At 43.5% G+C, this 15,680-nt stretch overlaps 1 protein-coding gene across 3 annotated transcripts in view; it reads right to left on the reverse strand.

Moving 5' to 3' along the window:
* Nucleotides 1-14,990, reverse strand: part of BRD1 (bromodomain containing 1) — a 106,161-nt gene extending 91,171 nt beyond the window's left edge. For 2 of the 3 annotated variants that reach the window (XM_073619722.1, XM_073619721.1), the window contains exon 1: nucleotides 14,655-14,989. The gene's annotated coding sequence lies outside the window, so the exon portion shown is untranslated. Of the gene's footprint in view, nucleotides 1-14,654 lie in introns of all 3 variants that reach the window. The other variant, XM_073619723.1, reaches the window with a different exon arrangement.
* Between the last annotated feature and the right edge of the window lie 690 nt (nucleotides 14,991-15,680).

The following is a 15,680-nucleotide window of genomic DNA, read 5'->3' on the forward strand; positions in this document are numbered from 1 at the left end:
CCTGACAGAATCTATGATTTCTTGGCCATTTTTCAGAGAATATGAATGATAAACTTTTTTTCACTCATGGTTAGTGTTCGGCTGAAGCCATTTATTAACTGTGTTAACTCTTTAAATCACAACAGAAACTACCCAAATGACCCTGATCTAAAAAGTTTACATACCCTGGTGATTTTGGCCTGATAACATACACACAAGTTGACACAAAGGGGTTTGAATGGCTATTAAAAAGGTAACCATCCTCACCTGTGATCTGTTTGCTTGTAATTACTGGGTATATAAAAAGGTCAATGAGTTTCTGTACTCCTGACAGACCCTTGCATCTTTCATCAAAATAATCTGTGGGAAAAGGTAGTTGAACTGTATAAAACTGGAAAGGGATATAAAAAGATATCCAAGGAATTGAGAATGCAAATCAGCAGTGTTCAAACTCTATCCAAGAAGTGGAAAATGAGGGGTTCTGTTGAAACCAAACCACAGTCAGGTAGACCATCTAAAATTTCAGCCACAACTGCCAAGAAAAAATTGTTCGGGATGCAAAGAAAACCCCACAAATAACTTCAGGTGAAATACAGGACTCTGTAAACATGTGGTGTGGCTGTTTCAAGATGCACAATAAGGAGGCACTTGAAGAAAGATGGGCTGCATGGTCGAGTCGCCAGAAGAAAGCCATAACTACGCAAATGCCACAAAAGTATCCCACTTACAATACGCCAAACAGCTCAGAGACAAGCCTCAAACCTTCTGGCACGAAGTCATTTGGAGTGATGAGACCAAAATTGAGCTTTTGGGCCATAAACACTTCATTTGGAGAGGAGTCAACAAGGCCTATGATGAAAGGTACACCATTCCTACTGTGAAACACGGAGGTGGATCGCTGATGTTTTGGGGATGTGTGAGCTACAAAGGCACAGGAAATTTGGTCAAAATAGATGGCAAGATGAATGCAAAAATACTGGAGGAAAATTTGCATTCATCAGCCAGGAAGCTAGGGTTGTCCCGATACCACTTTTTTAGGACAGAGTACAAGTACCGATACTTTTTTTCAAGTACTCGCCGATACCGATTACCGATACTTTTTTTTTAATGTCACGTGACAGTTTTTTTTTTTTGCTATTTTTTTTGGGGGGGGATGAACGTTGTGTGTGTTTTTTTTTATACAATAATATTTTTTTATTCTTTATTTTTTTTTTTTTTTTTTTTTAAATCAGCCCTTTTGGGGGGGCTTTGGTTAGATATCAGGGGTCTTAACAGACCTCTGATATCTCCCCCTTGAGACAGAGAAAGAGACAGAGGATAGAGATTCCCCAGTCCCTTTCTCTGCAGCCTCAGCTGCACTGAGAATGAATGGAGAGAAGACAGCGGCTTCTCTCCATTCATAAACTGACACATTGTAAATCACAGGAGATTACAATGTTTCAGTTATGTGAATGGACAGAGTCAGCTGACTCTGTCCATACACAAAGGAAGGAGGAGGGGGACGGAGGAACGGAGGGGGGCAGATAAGGAGAGAGGAATGCGGGGGACAGCGGAGAGGCACAGAGGAACGGAGGGGGCACGGAGGAGGATGCAGTGACAGTCAGCTGTGAGCGATCACCGCTGTATGTCACTAAAGCTGGTGAAAGCCGCTGGGGGGAGAATCTTGTAACTCCCCCACGCGCCGATCACAGCTGTCTTCTAGGTATCGGGTGAAGCATCGGGAGCATTTGCCCGAGTACAAGTACTCGGGCAAATGCTCGGTATCGGTACCGATACTAGTATCGGTATCAGGACAACCCTACAGGAAGCTGTGCATGGGACGTACTTGGACATTCCAACATGACAATGATCCAAAACACAAGGCCAAATGGACCTGTCATTGGATACAGCAGAATAAAGTGAAGGTTCTGGAGTGGCCATCTCAGTCTCCTGACCTCAATATCATTGAGCCACTCTGGGGAGACCTCAAAACTTGCAGTTCATGCAAAACAGCCCAAGAAATTACAGGAACTGGAGGCTTTTTTCCAAAAGGAAAAGGCAGCTTTACCATCTGAGAAGATAAAGAGCCTCACCCACAAATACCACAAAAGACTTCAAGTTGTCATTGATGTTAAAGGGGGCAATACATGGTATTAAGAACTGGGGTATGTAAACTTTTGAGCAGGGTCATATGGGTAGTGTCTATTGAGATTATGATTTAAAAAGAGTAAAACAGTTAATTGATAACAAATGGCTTCAGCCAAACACTAATCATGAGTGAAAGAAAAGTTTGTGCCATCATTCATAGTCTCTAAAAAATGTCCAAGAAACCTAATTCTGCCAGAGTATATAAACTTATGAGCACAACTGTGTATAATATCTATAGATATATCTATTTTTTTTCTCCCCCCAGGTTCTGAGCCTCCAGGAAATCTTCCTCACTGCAAGGGCAGCACAGTGGTGTAGTGGGTAAACCACTTTCACCTAGCAGTAAGAAGGGCCGCTGGTTCAAATTCCAACCACGACACTACCTGCCTGGAGTTTGCATGTTCTCCCTGTGCCTGCATGGGTTTCCTCCGGGTACTCCGGTTTCCTCCCACACTACATGCTGGTAGGTTAATTGGATCCTGTCTAAATTGTAAGCTCCTGGAGGGTAGGGACTGATGTGAATGTATATATAAAGCGCTGCGTAAATTCATGGTGCTATATAAGTACCATAAATAAATAGAGACACAGCAGTGAAGTATGGGTCAGTGGGAGAAACCACAGTATGAAGCAGGAGACACACTATTCCACACACACACAGAAGTGTGGAATAGGTTCATTGCCAGGTATACTGCTATAAAACAAGGTTTTAGCAAAATGGCCAGACAGGTAAATATACAACCTTCTGCAGCAGTAAGGACTGCCATCAGCCAAGAAGAGGAAAGTGGTTTAGTAGAAGCACTTAACTGTTTTAGCTTTTTTGTAGACCATATAAATCCATTAGACGGTCATTCTGGAAAGCTTGGAACAAATAGGAAAAAAATGACAGAAAAAGTCAATGTGCATAACTATTCACCCCCCTAAAGTCAATACTTAGTAGAGCCACCATTTGCAGCTATCACAGATCCAAGTCGCTTTGGATAAGTCTCTAGGACAGGGATATGCAATTAGCGGACCTCCAGATGTTGCAAAACTACAAGTCCCATCAATCCTCTGCCTCTAGGTGTCATGCTTGTGGCTGTCAAAGTCTTGCTATGCCTCATGGGACTTGTAGTTCTGCAACAGCTGGAGGTCCGCTAATTGCATATCCCTTGCCACATCGTACCACTGGGATTTTTGCCCATTCCTCCTTGCAAAACTGCTCCAGCTCCTTCAAGTTGGATGGTTTGCGCTTGTGAATAGCAATCTTTAAGTCTGACAGATTTTCTATTGGATTGAGGTCTGGGCTTTGACTAGGCCATTCCAACACATTTACACGTTTCCCCTAAAACCACTCAAGTGTTGCTTTAGGAGTGTGTTTGGGGTCATTGTCCTACTGGAAGGTTAACCTCCGTCCTAGCCTCAAATCACACACAGAGTGGTACAGGTTTTGCTCAAGAATATCCCTCTTTTTAGCACCATCATTTTGTTTTTGCTGAAAGTAATGGCTTTCTTCTGGCCACTCTGCCTTAAAACCCAACTCTATGGAGCGTACGGCTTATTGTCGTCCTATGTACAGATACTCCAGTCTCTACTGTGGAACTCTGCAGCTCCTCCAGGGTTACCTTAGGTCTCTGTGCCACTTCTCTGATTAATGCAATCCTTGCCCGGTCCGTGAGTTTTGGTGTGCGGCTGTCGTGCCATGTTCTTTCCATTTTTATGGTGCTCCTAGGTAGGGGCGTAACTAGAAATAGCAGGGCCCCATAGCAAAATGTTGTATGGGGCCCCCCTGCAAACAGCCCCCCCCCCCCCACAGCTGCCCTAGTGTCAATGCAGCGTGACCTGTGCCCAATGCAGCCTGGTCGACCTGTGCCCAATGCAGCCTGGTCGACCTGTGCCCAATGCAGCCCCACCTATGCAGAGGAAGAGGCAAGCCACCTAGATCAGCAGAGAGCGGGATTGCCCGCTGTAATAGCTTTCATTTGAATTTCCTGTCTTCCCGGGGCTCATAGTCACATAGCCACACCTCTTGGCCCGACGCCTTTGATGACGTCACACGTCCCACATTGGATCGGCGTTCCGTCTATCAAAGGCACCGGGCCAAAAGGTGGAGCTATGTGACGTGAGCCCCGGGAACACTCGAAGTTCTAATGAAAGCTATTACATCAGGCAATTCAGCTCTCTGTTGATACGAACAGCTCACCTCTTCCTTTTCTCTCTCTTCCCCTGGCTGGGAGACTGTGCCGGCGGTGATCTTATCCTCACTGGGCCCCATAGCGCCCGCATGGGTCGCAATGGTGGTAGTTACACCCCTGCTCCTAGGGATCAAAGATTTGGATATTTTTTTTATACCCTAACCCTGACTTGTACTTCAACAACATTGTCCCTTACTTGTTTGGAGAGTTCCTTGGTCTTCATGGCAGTGTTTGGTTAGTGGTGCCCCTTGCTTAGGTGTTGCAGCCTCTGGGGCCTTTCAAAAAGGTTTGTATATGTAATGACAGATCATGTGACACTTAGTATGCACACAGGTGGACATTTTACTAATTATGTCACTTCTGAAGGTAATTGGTTGCTCCAGAGCTTTTTAGGCTTCAAGACAAAGTGGATGAATACATACACACATGCCAATTATCAGTTCTTTATTTCTGAAAGAGTTTTATGTATATATTTTATTATATAATTTTACTTCACCAACTTAGACTATTGTGTTCTGGTCCATCACATATAATTTAGATTAAAAAAAAAACATTGAACTAAAGGCTGTAATGTACCAAAATAGGTAAAAAGTCAAGGGGGTGAATAATTTTGCAAGGCACTGTATGCTCAATAATTCACCCTGGAAGGTTTGTTTTTACCTGAGGAAGCAAGTTCTAGTCAAAGTTCCTCCTTGGCCAGTCCCCAACAGTTTCATTGCAATGACAACACTCCTCTTCTGGATCCTGAAGAACCCAGCTGTTAGACAGCCAATAGGAAGTGCCAGCATCATGCAAGCAGTGACATGGCCACCCAAAGAAGGACCCATTCGAAGTAGTAAAACAGAAGAGGAGATCTGGGACTGTAGTGTTATGTGACGATAGATAGATAGATAGATAGATAGATAGATAGATAGATAGATAGATAGATAGATAGATAGATAGATAGATAGATAGATAGATAGATGGGGGGTTATCTTTAAATTATAGGAAACCCCAACTATGAACCTCTCACTTCTCATTTCAAAATGCGTCTTGAATTTACTGATAAAAATACAGGGCTTCTCCTGAATGGATGAGAAGCACTACTACTACTGCCTGTAGGAGCGTATGCCTGAAAACACCTGAAAAAGCTATAGTGTGCATGGACACAATGGCTAACATGGAGGAGGGAAAAAAATGAAAAATTAGAGCTCAAAAAGCCTGTAGGAGCCACTTATTTGAGCTCCTTTGGGGTGCAGTGTGCATGAGCCCTTAGAGTGCACTAAAACCTGCAATTTTACATTTAAGCAGTCAGATGTTGCTGACCAAAAAAAGCACAAGAACGCATCCCAGTGATCTATCATGTCTTAATAAACAATGGCAATCTATATGTCTGAATGACAGCTCTATTCACCCCAGACTTGAAAAGAAATGGTCACAGCTGCTTCTCAGGCCATTTAAAACAGAAGAATCTCATTTTATGCAAATGTGATTTGCTCATCTTCTTTACAACACTGAGACTGAATATGATTATATCAGGCTATAGCTCTCACATCCTTCAGGTTGAAGATAGCAGAATTGCCTGTTACAGTACAATTCTGGGATGAAGGCTGCCAAACGACTTACATGTTTAACGGACCTAGAAGATTTTTATTTAACAAAGTAGTCCTGGTTTCAGCATAAAGGTTTGAAATAGCACACATTTAGGCAACCACAGTTTTTTCAATGTATTTTATATTGTAGTTTGAATACTTTGCAAGACTGTTACACTACAAAAAAGAAATAAATGAAGAAACTGAACTGCACTGAGCTACAATACTGAACAACCAAGCATAAAAATGTTGTATAAATGGTATAAAAGTCATTACACAGCAAAATTATTTATTCCTGTATAATAAAAAAAAAAAAAAAAAAAAAGAAATATGCTTTCATTAGCCTGGGTCCACTATACAGTCCAGGATATTTAACGTGTTAGCAACTGCTCAATTTACTGCTTCCCATCAAAGCCATTGTAAAACGACGCCTGAGCGGGGATCCCCATTGTTGTGGGTGGATGTCATATGACGTCCTCCCCAAAACAGGATGCGCTCTGGCACAATCTGTCACCCGCTGTGCCCACCGGATGACTGATCAATGTAGAGGCCCGCTGCCAGTACCATGTGATCGCTGTGACCAATCACAGTAGATCACATGACAATTATAAACAATGAGAGGCTTCGATTCATGCCTTTCATTGCGGACAATTGTTTTGCTAGGCATGATGAGTCACAGTGATCGCATGGTACAGACAGGGCCAATCGTAGCCCATCTGTACCACGTGATTAGCTGTGACCAATCACAGCAATAATACGCACTAACTTAATCTATTTTATGCAGAAAAATTGCTTGTTTAGAATAGTGAAATTCATTGCTATAAGCAATCAGTGTGTAAACAAAATAAACATCCTAATCACCTCCCTAGAGTAGTACAGTGTTCACTATGGTAAAACTATACTGCTCACGTCACAGTATGTAAAAACAAAGAAAAAAACATTTAAAAAAAAATTATTGTATTGCACTGGTGACAGAATGTAAAACAAAATATTTTATTTGTTCATTTTTCAAAATAATTGTGACAAAAAATGATAACTTCAAAAAAAACTCACCATGCCTCTTACCAAATACCTTGGGCTGTCTACTTTACAAAAAGGGGTCATTTGGGGGATATTTGTACTGTCCTGGCATTTTGGGGCCTCCAGAAATTATAGGCCTTCAGTACAGCAGGGACGATCAATTTGTGGATAGATATACACACATACCATAGTTTGTGAACTTAATTTTCCTGTAGACTAAATATACACGGATTTTGGTTATTTTCACCAAAGAAATGTAGCAGTATAGCAGTTTTTTCATTTTACAGTGTTCCATGACTGCGCAATTGTCATACAAGTGACAGTGCTGAGCTAGCTGAAAACTGGCCTGGGCAGGAGGGGGTAAAGCTGCCATTTATCTACTTACTAATGTGCTAAGTTCCAATAACAAATTACAGTTTAAAAAGCAATGAATTAAAACCTAGACAAAAACAAACGTGTGGAACTTCAAAACTGAACACTCCGACTTGTGGGCACACTGATTTTCTTCACCCAGTTTTTCTTCAAAAGTCAGTCTCACAGCGGGTGCTCAAGCATGCAGTCTATATGCAAAGTAGTGGTGAGAAAGTAGAACAAGACAGAAAAGTCAAGGGTACTGGTTTTGTGGTCAGAGTCTGAGTCGCTTTATAAGAGTTGCAGGATGCTATAAACATAGCAATAAGTAACTAAGGAAAAAATGTGTGTAAACAACGTGAAAAAAAAAAAAAAAAAAAAATTACCTTGAAAAAGTAGTCAAATTTAAATGCAATTGGTTTGTAGGTGATCTCAGCAGAAAAGTAATAAAACCAGCTACGAGGCAGCTGAGATAAAGACTGAAATAAAATCCATATTAGCTCCATTGATATGGAGTTAACGAGGGGTAAAATCTATAATCTCCTGCTGAATATGAAAGGCTCACTATAGTGAAAAATCTGGTATTTTGGTTAACTGTATGTGGTTAATGCCCAATCATACCATTCATCATTTCAATCCATTTTTTATGCAGACCAAGCTGTCCAGCCAAAGTGACAGCTGGGATAAAAATCATAAGGCCCCTTCATACCTTTCTGTACCATGGCATTAACACATGCACTGAATTTAAATCAAAATTGCAGGGAAAAAAACTAGAACGCTACCAGCTGCAGCTCTCCACCATCAACAGGTAAAAGAAGATGTATTGGGGACTCACAAACCACTGCTGACACTTGGGATGCACTGCATCACGCATATTTTTTATTTTGGACCATAGATCCATTATGAGTAGGGCTCATTTATACTTGCAATCAGAGCCGGTAAAAATAAGCAGCTGAGTTGCATTTTTACTGCCCTGACCTAGAGCTTATTTAGAACACAATTTCCATGTTCAGAGTTAAAGTTATTGTACAAGCACTCCTGGATTCCCCCCATAACAAGCCAGGTGTCCATTAACACACAGCACGGCTCAGCTCCACTCTCTCCTCACAGGCTGCGTGTATCAGCAGCAGAAGCCAATGGCTCCTGCAGCTGCCTCCATGTCCAGTGTGGAGAGAACCGCGGCTCTCGTGCACAGCACTGAATTGTAATCAGCTAGGAGCTGAACACAGGTTTTTTTTTTACTGTAATGCAGATAATGTATTAAGGTAACAATGCTTCTGTCTTTACAGCCCCTTTAAAGTGGTTTAAGATAGAAAGCCTGTGTGCAGCAGCCGCCCCAGCACCCCCTAATACTTAACTGAGCCCCATCTCTAAACAGCGATTTCAACTAGTGCCTCAGCTGTCTGGGACTCTCCCTCCTGATTGGCTGAGAGACAGTAGTAAGCCAATCAAAAAAGAGCAGGCGGGGCGAACTGGGGCTCCGTGTCTGAATGGACACAGGGTGCTGCAGCTCAGGTGCCCCCATAGCAAGTTGCTTGCTGTGGGGACACGCAACAGGAGGGAGGGGCTAGGAGAGCCAAAGAGGAGGATCTGGGCTGCCCTGTGCAAAACCACTGTACAGAGCAGGCAAGTATAACATTTTTTTTCTATAAAAATAACAAACAAGACTTTACAATCACTTTAACCCCTTCCAAACCTGCGGCAGGTTGGCTCCCCTGGGCGAACCCACGTAACTGTACGTCGGTTCGCCTTTTGACCACTAGGGGGCGCGTGTGCACCGCCGGAGCCGATGCGTGTGTCCGGCGGTCGCAATGACCGCAGGGCACCCGTGATCGCTCCACAAAGAGACAGAACGGCGATCTGTCAATGTAAATCTCCGTGCTGTTAGGTGTGAGGAGAGCGATCTGTTGATCATACCAAGTATAAACAACAGATCACTCTCCTCGCCCAGTCAGTTGCGCCCCCCCCCCCCCCAGTTAGAATCACTCCCTATATAACAGTTAACCCCTTGATTGCACCCTAGTGTTAACCCCTTCCCTGCCAGTGATATTTACAAAGTAATCAGTGCATTTTTATAGCACTGATCGCTGTATAATTGTCAATGGTCTCAAAAATGTCCGTGAGTGGGGCTGTACCGCAAACACATGCAGTAGCAACGCAGTGGAGCAGGCTTTACAGGGTTAGAGTTGTATTAAACCCAAAATCAAAAATGTAATATATTGCAGCTTACTGATCATTCGATCTGGTGGCTGCATTTGTTTTTTCCCCTGGTGATCTGGCCAGTAACACCTTCTGTATTAGTGACCCCAATCTGGATGAATGAGAAACAGACACTTAAGCTTGATACACACTAGTCGAGTTTTTTTTGTTCAACCCAGTGGGCTGAATGGGAAAAAACAAAGCAAAACTGAAAAGCTCGGGAGGAGCCACTGTACTAACAATCTGATGTTAGTACAGCGATTTCCCCTGTTGTTCTATTGTGTTATGACAGGAAGACTCCCGCCACCCCCCACCAGAACACACGGGTCGTCAGCACTCTCAGTCATTGGCTGAAAGCGCTGATCGGCAGACCGGCTGCCATATACCAAATGTCAGCCGATTTCTATTGAACTGGCCGATGCCACCTGATATTTGGCCTGTGTGTATGGCCTTTTGAGAACAGCAGCATTGTCAGTCTGGGGGACGGGGTATTAGATGTACTAGCAGACTTAGATACACTAGGAAATTGAACCCAAACTCCAGCTAATACTTTATAAGCAGTTACAGGCAGTCCCCGAGTTACGAACGGCCTCAAATGCCGGCCACTTGTGCTCCACGTGGGTCCTGGTCACCTTTCGAGCACCTCCGGACACATCCCACACACTGCCATACTACGCCCCAGATAACATAACAAGCGCCCGGAACATCCCACATCCATGCACAGGCGGCAGTTACACTTACGAACGCAGTGTTCCGACTGGAAGTTACACTTACAAATGCAGTGTTGCGACTTACAAACAACTTCGACTTACGAACAAACCTACAGTCCCTATTGTGTTCGTAACCCAGGGACTGCCAGCGTTTTTCAGCTATAAAAATGCTCAGTCAAAAAACGCCGATAAACGCTCAAAAACGCGGCTCACCAGCGTTTTCTATCCATGAAAAATACATTTTAAAAAAGGCTAACGCGGAAAAACGCTACTGAAAAAACATTAAGAAACGTTGAAAAACTCACTGCAAAGCTACCGGTGTTTTTATATCGTTATTTTAACGTCCAGTGTGCATGAGGCATCAGATCCAGACTTTTCTGGCACATTTTGTTTACAATGTAACCATCAGTATTTTTTAAAGTGGAGGCCCTAAAGAAAATTGGTGGGTTTGGCAATTTTTTATGTAACATGCTGAGTAAATACATACCAAACAGGTCACGTTTTAAAATTGCGCACACCCAAGAAACAGCGTAAATTTGACTATCCATAGGCAACTCTTTAATAGCCTTTACAGGTTGCCACTTTAGATTTACACAGGAAGTCTGGTGCCATTACTGCCCATGATGTGATGTTTGCGGTAATACCTCACATGTGTGGAACGATTGCGTTTGCGTGCAGGACCAACGTGTGTATTTGCCTTTTGTGCGCGAGGACAGACCCCCCCCATTAATACACAGTCGCTTTAAATTTTTTTTTTTTTTAAACACTTATCACAGGATATATAAATATCCCGTGATAGCAATAGACAGTGACAGGTATGCTTTATGGAGAGATCTGTGTGTTAAGATGCTTTGCCTATTTAACCACTTCAAGATCCTCTAACGTACATTTACGTTACGGGTTTAGAGTGGTTTACCAGGGTTATGGCTGAAGCTGTCAGCCATAACCCCAGTTTTTTTTTTCATCGATTCTTTGATAAAAGTTATCCGAGTGGCTGATTAGGCGCTGGAATGCTTTTACAAGCAGCGAGGAGGGATGTGCAATTTTAAAGCATGATATGTTAGGTATCCATTTACTTGGCGTAACAAAATCTTTTATATCTTATCAAAAATGAGGGCTATATATTGTGGGTTTTTTTTTTTTTTTTTTAATTAAGGTGTATTTTTTCCCCAAAAATTAGGTTTGAAAAACCACTGCACAAACACTGTGAAATAAAAATTGAAAACGACCGCTATTTTATTCTCTGGGTTCTATGCAAAAAAATAATTATATATAAAAATGACTCAGAACCCCCCTTTACTTATATTTTCTAAGTAAATTTTCTTGCTAATGATACAGATTTTACCTACCTTGTAAACAAAAAGAGTAAGAAGATGCCCTAGTCTTTAAGTGGATAAAAACAGCACTGTTTACATCCGGAAAAACCGGAAGTGATGTATGCTTATCGCTTCCGGTTTTCTATATCGGAGAGGATCAGAGCCATTCCGGTGGGACAGGAGAGCCCAAGAAAGACACGGAAGGCGGTAGGGGTTGATTTCCCCTTCAGCTGCTCATACAAGCAATACAGTGGCTATTACCATTTGAAGTTCAGCGAAGTACAGGTACGCTGCTGGTCGTCAAGTGGTTAATAACATGATAGAGTTACCTCCTCTTCTCTGGCTTTTAGTCTGTTCTGTGAGAGCAGACCGAACCACTGCAGACTGGCATTGAGTGAGGACTCAGGTAAGTATAAGGGGGTGAGCGGGTGATACCGATGCCTGCACACTTTTTACCTTAATGCAGGGAATGTGTTACCCACTTAAAGCGGAGTTCCACTCATTTTTTTGTTTATTAAAGGTCAGCAGCTACAAAAAGTGTAGCTGCTGATTTAAAAAAAAAAAAAAAAAAAACACACACTCACCTGTCCCACGGTCCAGCGATGCGACCCCCACAAACGCTCGGTTCTCTCCGTCTCTCCCCGACATCACAAGCGTGGGCACCTGGCTTTGACAGGCGGGTGTACACTGCACATTCACACCCCACATGTGAGGTATTGCCACAAACGTTAGAGTGAGAAATAATTCTAGAGCAAGACCCCCTATGTAACCTGTAAAAATGTTTAACGTGTCGCCTACGGAGATTTTTTTTTAAGTACCGTAGTTTGTCGACATTCCACGAGCCTGCGCAAATTTAAAGCATGACAGGTTAAATATCTATTTACTCAGCGTAACGTATTTTATATTTTACAAAAAAAAAAAAAAGGGGGTGCATAATTTTTTTTAATTCATTAAAGTGTATTTTTTCCCAAAAAAATTGAGCTTGAAAAACCGCTGCACAAATATTGTGTGACAAAAAAAAAATTGCAATGATCGCCATTTTAGTCTCTAGGGTGTCTGCTAAAAAACAAATATATAATATTTGGAGGTTATAAATAATTTTCTAGAAAAAAATACCAATATAAACAAAAAATGCCAGAAAAGGCCTGGTCATCAAAAGTCTACCAAAGAAAACGAATGCAGCCATTACATCTAAGAATTGGTAAGCTGCAATACAAGGCTGGGTTCACACACATGCAGATGCAGTTTCAGTGCAGCAGTCCTGTGTGTTTTTGTTCACCGGTTCAGGTGCAAATTGAACTGAACCCAAACACGCACAGGACCCTTTTGAAAACTGCATCACGGCAGCCCCGCACGTGTGTGAACTGGCTCCATTGAAAGCTGGTCCGATTCACGTTATGCAAATTGGATGTGGTTAAAAAAGCATCCAATTTGCATATATGTGAACCAAGCCTTAGCGTTTGCTTTGGGGTTTATTACCTCTTTAAGGCCCTGTCACACTAATTCATTACAAATGCTTTTTTTTGTCCCAACGGGATCAAATCAGCATTATGCTAGGTTCACACTGGAGCATGGAAAACACTGCACACGATTCGCACAGAATGCGATTCAGCTGCATAAAAAAAAAAGGGGGGGGGGGGGGGGGGGAGTCCTACACTACTTTGGTGTAGATGCGATTTGAGTCATACAAAACGTATGGCTCAAATTACACCGCACAACAAACACAAGAACCAGGTGTATAAAGATAAGGCTGATTGGTGTATCTTGCAGAGTGCCAGCCCAGGCCCGCCTCTGTGAGAAACTTGGAAAGAAAAAAAGAAATGGCTGCAGATCCAGAACTTGGTGTTGTCTTTGTGAAACAAAATAAAAGGCAAAGACACCAAACTGTGGTTATGTAGACGCATTTCACACATACATCTTGTGCTTAATCATTACATTGCACAGACATTGGATGTGATGTGCACAGGAATATGTGCGATTTGAGCCATACATACATGGCTCAAATCACACTGCATCCGCACCAAAATAGTGCAGCCCCCCCCCCCCCCCCCAATTGCATTCTGGCAATCACACTGCGTTTTTTCAATTGTTTTGGGGTGTCGTTAATCTAACAATGACACCAGCAGATTGCCAAGTAGCGCGATGTGGGGAAGACACGTCAAATCTTGTGCGTTTCCTGCATCAGGGTGAACCAGGGCTCCAAAACGCACCTAAATCGCAGTTTTTCAAACGTGTTTAGATAGAGTTGCCACCTCATCCCTTTAAACCCGAACACATGTGAATTACACAGGTTCTGAGGCTAATTTAATACAGATAAGGCACCAAGTGAGTTTAATTATCACCTCAATCAGCCTCAGAATCTGTGTAATGAATGTGTTCGGGTTTAAAGGGATGAGGTAGCAACTCTAGTTTAGATGGGTTTTTTATACCCAAAATCTCTGAACACAAATCCTCTACATCCAGGAGCTTTGATTGCCTCTAGAATCCTAGGAGTGTATGGACACAGACTTTCATTGGGGGGGGGGGGGTCAGTTTAGGACAGTGTTTCTCAACTCTAGTCCTCAAGGCACCCCAACAAGTCATGTTTTCAGGATTTCCCTCGGGTGAAACGGCCATGGTGATTACTAAGGCAGTGAAACTGATCAAATCACCTGTGCAAAATAATGGAAAGCCTGAAAACATGACCTGTTAGGGCGCCTTGAGGACTGGAGTTGAGAAACACTGCTTTAGGAGTAGCGGGGTGCAGCCTTATCCCTTTATCAACTGTCAAACGCCTCTGAAAAGCAAACCACTGAAGAGCTTTTGTGAGAAGTGCCAGCTGCCTGCAAAGCACATACACAGGTCCCTTTAACTGTGCTGGGCTCCTGATTGGCCACACAGGCCTGGAAGTTAGTGAAGTTCCAGGAAGCAGTCCTCCCTGCTCTGACCCCACATACACCCCCAGCCCCCCTCCATGTTTTCCCCCCTCTGGGTGCTGAAGAGTTAAGCCTTCCCCCTCAGCCCCCGTGACGTCACTGCACCAAACACTTTTCCCGGGCCCGTTCAAATCAATGGGTGGCCGTTATAGAGTCCCCGGGAGAGGCCGCCCGCCCGCACCAAACATGGCGGCCAACAAAACAAGCGCACAAAGCCCAATACACAGTGAGTGGGAAGGCGAGGAGCGGCCATCGTCCTTCCACTGAAGCGGGAGGAGGAGGAGACGCGGATTACCTGCGATGCCGGACACCGTCCTCAGCGGCTAATGGCGGACTACCGCTTCTCCCCGATGTGACCGCACTCTGCGGCCAAAAGACACGGATCCGACCACAATAGACTTCCGCTCCAGGCTCCCTCCCCCGACCAGGCGGCAGGAAGGGGGGACCCCGAATCCCCCCCTTTGCGGTCTCCCCGTTCTCCGATCCGTTGCCTTGTCCTGGCGAAGCTCCGGGGGGTTCGGGACGGCGGCCGCAGCTCGGCCCAGATTCCTCCTTTGAAACAAACAATGCGGTTTCACCACCACAAGCGCGTGCCGCCCCTCTCCGTTGGGGAGACGTAAGGACGTCACGTACTGTGCGTGCCGCCATGATGGGGGAGGCTTGGCACTGGCTGGTTACTGTGGGAACGGCTGGACCTCAACCGGCTGGAAGCAGCTGAGGACCGGGGGGGGGGGGATGTTCAAGCTCGAGGCGGCTTTTCTATGCAAATTGACTTTTTGCTATTTCAGGTCTTTTGCTGCAGTGAGGAGCTTCGTACAGCTACTTAGGTAGGATGTATATTATAGGCTGAGAGGAGCCAGGGCTCGGTCACCGGAGTACAGCGGCTGAGTGTTATTCCAGCATTTTTATGCGTGTTATTGCCATGTTTTTATACAGCATTGCTGTTTTTTTTAATTAGCCAATAAAGAACTATTATCCGTTGCATCATTTGTTGCTTGGTATTTCAGCTTTGTTTAGCTTTTATGTTGTTTGTTGTTGTTATTATTATTATTAGTTTATTATATTTTGTTTCATTAGGGTAAGGGGTTAGAGTTAAGGTTATTTTTAATTATTGTTATTAATATAATTATTATTTTGGGGGGCTTAAAATTTTATTATTGTTTTAATAATATTATTATATAATGTGTGTGTGTGTGTGTGTAAAATATATTCACACTTAAATGCAATAAAAACAAAATGTCCCTTGGGTGGGAGTGACGTCGCTGAGGTCCTCCAACGTCATTGAGTCGTGTGGGGGCCATCTTTCCCTCATTCGACTTCC

Source organism: Aquarana catesbeiana, linkage group LG03 (genome assembly GCF_042186555.1).
Source record: "Aquarana catesbeiana isolate 2022-GZ linkage group LG03, ASM4218655v1, whole genome shotgun sequence".
In the NCBI taxonomy this organism is placed as follows: domain Eukaryota; kingdom Metazoa; phylum Chordata; class Amphibia; order Anura; family Ranidae; genus Aquarana; species Aquarana catesbeiana.